This window comes from Oratosquilla oratoria, chromosome 8, assembly GCF_046742065.1.
Source record: "Oratosquilla oratoria isolate Oo_2021 chromosome 8, ASM4674206v1, whole genome shotgun sequence".
Lineage (NCBI taxonomy): Eukaryota > Metazoa > Arthropoda > Malacostraca > Stomatopoda > Squillidae > Oratosquilla > Oratosquilla oratoria.
The window spans coordinates 57,288,252-57,293,251 of record NC_134784.1 but is presented as its reverse complement, the minus strand read 5'-3'; positions in this window follow the sequence as shown (position 1 = coordinate 57,293,251).

Sequence of the window (5,000 nt, the reverse complement as noted above, 5' to 3'; positions counted from 1 at the left end):
TGAAAATTGAGCATTGAGTGTAGTCCAGGCGGCATCAGGGGCAGTCATCGGAGGAAAATCCCAAGACTGGGTAGGGGAAGCAGCTGAAGAACCAAAGTGGAGCTCATTTCGCTCAACCGCCCCCACCACAGATCAATGGGCTGGAGTGTATAACCAGTGCAAATTCATTAAAAGTCGTACACATTTATGTTGGTACTGTTGTGCATTGAGTTACTGGAGTGCAAATCCATTAAAAGTAGTACACATTTATGTTGGTACTGTTGTGCATTGAGTTACTGGAGTGCAAATCCATTAAAAGTCGTACACTTTATGTTGATACTATTGTGCATTGAATTTCTCTAACGGTGTCATTTCAATTAATTGATGAACCAGCCCCAGCACTTCTGGTCAAACAAAACTTTTTGTTGTGGATTTGGAGAAGTGTTTTCTATGCCAAGCAATGACAAGTGAGCCTGTACAATGTCCTGCTTCTTCTAGGAGGAAATATAAAGGTGCTGGGTACAAGTACATGGCTGAAAATATTAAGAAGTTCCATGAAATGAACCAGCTACCGTTCTCAGTAAATGTTAAGAAGTTAGATGAAAGTCATAGCATGGAAAAAATCCATTTTGTTACATAATGCTGTAGTGCATAAATCTTGTCGAGCTAAGATTAACACCAGAATGCTTGAAAGAACAGTCAAGTGCAAGTGCGAAACAAAAAATACAGCAAGTCCAGTCAAAACTAGGCGACATTTTGTGTCAACTGATGACTCTGAGTCATTATGCTTCTTCTGTGATGAGAAGGGTGGGTCACCTGGCCTGCACAGGGCTTCAACCTTTGAGCTTGATTACAAGGTCAGCCGAATTGCCACTGACTTCATCGACACAAAGGTGTTGTCAAAACTAGCTGCAGGAGATATAGTGGCAATAGAGGCACAATATCACTCTCTGTGCTTAGCAAAATTCTACAAACGTGCCAAACAGTATGAGAGAAATCAAGACAACGATCTTAATAAGTCAAGTGCTCTGCATGGCACTGCATTTGGTGAACTGATATCATACATTGAGTCATATAAAAAATCTCCTGAAACATGGCCTGTGTTCAAACTGCAAACTCTTAAAAAGGTCTATTCGGATAGAACTGAAGAGCTAGGTGCTGATAATGGGCAGTATTCTTGCTGCAGTACCTAATCTACAAGCGCAAAATAAAGGCAAAGAAGTGCTTCTGGCATTCACGAAAGATATTGGTCCTGCTTTAAAACATGCATGTGACGCTGACTACGATACAGAGGGCATGTTGTTAGCAAAGGCTGCGAATATTATACGCAGAGATATTTTCAAGATCAAGCAAATATTTAATGGTCAGTTTATAGAGAATTGTCAACAAAAATCTATTCTAACAGCACTGACTTCACTGATAAGCGTGATATTGAATGGTCCAAATATCAAAGATCGGTTAGGCTTGGAAGGCACCAATTCACAGGCATCTCTAACAATCTCTCAGTTGGTTGCTTTCAACACAGTGAAATCTGCTCTTGTTACGGTGCATGTCCGCTACAATAGAGATCGTGAAACCCCAGCTTCAATATATCTTGCATTAAAAGTGCTCGGTGAAACCAGAAACCATGAGCTGGCGAACACATTTCATAGTATGAGTCTTTGTATTTCATACCCAAGATTGTTCTTTGTGTCTGCAGATGTGGCAAGCAGTGTTTGCCGTAAATATAAAGAACAAGGGGTTGTGTGTCATCCACAGCTGCCCAGTGTTGTATTCACAACAGCTGCGGTTGACAACATCGAACACAACCTCAGTTCTACCACTTCAGTGGATTCTTTCCATAGTACCAGCATTTCCCTAACACAACATCCACGAGAAGGCAATCTAGGTGCTAAGAGAGATCATCCCATCATTACTGGGTTGGTGACCAATGAGGAACAGATATCCAGTCTTGCAACAAGTTTCACATATTTCCTACCAGTTGTTGCCCGGAAGGCAAAAAGAGTGCATGGGAGATATAGCATGCTTTCCCTGAGGTCACAGAAACTTTCTTGTCACTGTCAAAACCACAATGTCCGTTGATGGAAAGCTCATTGGCTCTCATTGAGAGATTCATGGTGCTGTGGTATGACTGCACCATTGAGCTTTCCAGCATCAATGAAGTAAGCCGGCAGGTGTTCTCCAGGAAATCAGTCTCTGGAAAGCATTCCTCATACAGAAGCTGCTGGAATACAAAAAGTTGAACTAAAATCGCTGTTGAAACCAGCATGACTACAAGAAAAACATTATTAACAGAAAATAAATCAACACAAACTACAGGAATATGATACTCAGAAACAGGACATCAATTAAGTACGATCCCAGGGGCTCAACAAAACAAAACATACCTTAGAATCAGTATAACATAGATATTACCTAAATAGTAGCAGGGTACCAAGCTAAACACAAATATAAAAGTAAAATGAAAATATGATGAAAATAGACAACAAATATGTGTGTACTGTATATATATATATATATATATATATATATATATATATATATATGTACATATATATATATATCCATATATATATATATATATGTATGCAAAGTAGACCACTTGGAAAAAGAAACTAACGAAGCAGAGCGCTTTCGTATATTACATCGTTAGTTTTTTTTTCCAAGTGGTCTACTTTGCATAAGTGAGCACACGTACCCGTGTTCTTATTAGCATATATATATATATATATATATATATATATACATACATATATGTATGTATATATATAAAATATATATATATATATATATATATATACATAGCCTACATTATACACATATACTTTACATATACATACATATACACGCATAAACATATATATATATCTATATATATATACATATATATATATGTATTTTTATATATATATATATATATATATATATATATATCACAACTAACACCACAGTCGGACGAAAGAAAAAGTTGCGTAAGCGGAACTATATATTTCGATTGCTACCTGCAATCCTCTTCAGTAGTACAAAGTGGCAGGGAGGAGGCTATCTTAAGTAGCAACCTCTTACAAAAGAAAGGGAACATGAGAAAATAAAGAACATCACTGCCCCAACCCTAGTTGACCTGAGGCTGACACGAGGTCGGGTCAGGGGGAGGGGGAGGAAGCTTGTTGACAATATTTTTGGTGATGAATAGTCCTGAAATGATGTCTGGGGTCCATTGACCCTTGGAAATATTCATCGTGGGCAGATATATATATGTGTGTGTGTGTGAGTACATATGTATATCTATATGTATATATATATATATATATATACATTAATGTATATACATGTGTACATATATATGTATATATATATATATATATACATATATATACATATGTATATATATACATATATATATATATACATATATATACATATGTATATATATATATACATACACATATATACATACATACATATACCAAAGGTTTTTTTCACCCTACACGGGGGGTAGCTAAAAAGAAAAAGGCATAGAAACCACTCCCACCCATTCCATTTCCTATATATTCCACTCCCCTCCACCCTCCTCCCTCCCTCTTATCGTGGTACTTCCTGGATAACGGGTCTGGGGTATTGGCTGCATGTTATTTTGGCAAAGTAGCATGCAGCTGATACTTTAGGGTCTATATGGGGCGCTCCTATGGACCAGAGCCACACATCATTTTGTCTGTGATAGAGGAAAACTCTGTTCATAGAGAAATTATGACACTTTTATACTATGACTGTCCCTCCGTTATGCTGTCCCCCAACCCCTTGTTACTGTCCTGTACCATTTCTCTGAATATTCATTTCCTTTTTTCGCCTACCCTGTGGTGGGGGAAGAGAATGCTACCACCAAGTCTTTCCACTTGAGTCGTAAAAGGCGACAAAAAACGGGACGGGGGATGGGATTAGAAGTCCTGCTACCTGTAGCCCCAAAAGGAGAATTAAAACGGAGGTATAGTTTTTCATCTTTTCTTCACTAAGTCTCTACAACGTTATTGTCTTAGGTACACCAGAGGACTCCTGCCTGGGATCCCCAATCCACTAACTAAGCCACCTCCGCTCCGACGTCACTACTAAATCATCCAACAATCTTGACCGCTATAAATAAGCGTCCCACCTCAAGTGCGCGACTCTTCTCCTATGCACCGATAAAAAAATTCTCCTCCACCCCTCTCTAATCAGAAAGACCGCCACACCCTCTCAAGTAACATTGCCTTCACAAGCAATCCCAACATCGAAACGGAATGGCCCACAGTTGTATGTGTGGGAATAGTGTCTGAGGTGTACTAAAATGTGGCGAAATGTCATATTTTATGATAATATGAGTATAGTGTGATCATGTTGTGAGAAGAAACGCATATTACCAGAACAGAAATTATTAAACATTTATATGTGATATAAATCAAATTTGAACAAAAGAGGGGAAGGATGGAATAAATTTAATAAAAATGTGGCAAAATGTCACGTTTTATGATAATATGCGTATAGTGTGACCATGTTATGAAAAGAAATTCACATTGACAAAACAGAAATTAAACATTGTGATATAAAATAATGTGATTTGAACAAAAGAGGGAAAGATGGAATAAATCAAATAAATCAAATCAAACTAGGACGAAACCTCATGTTACGTTGGCGCTGTATTAGGGCAACGTATCACTTCTGCTTGTAAAGGACTGAGAAGAGGACAGAGGAAAGTTATCGAAGCTTTGTACATAACCACCAACTCTAACATTAATCAGAAAATGGGGAACATAAAATGGACAAAATATACAGCTAAGTATGCAGCAATGAGAAATTGCCCCAACACAGCGCCAACGTAACATGAGGTTTCGTCATACTCATATTATCATAAAACGTGACATTTTGCCACATTTTTATTTAATTTATTCCATCCTTCCCCTCTTTTGTTCAAATCTAATTTGTATCAGATATAAATGTTTAATAATTTCTGTTCTGTTAATATGTACTTCTTCTCACAACATGATCAC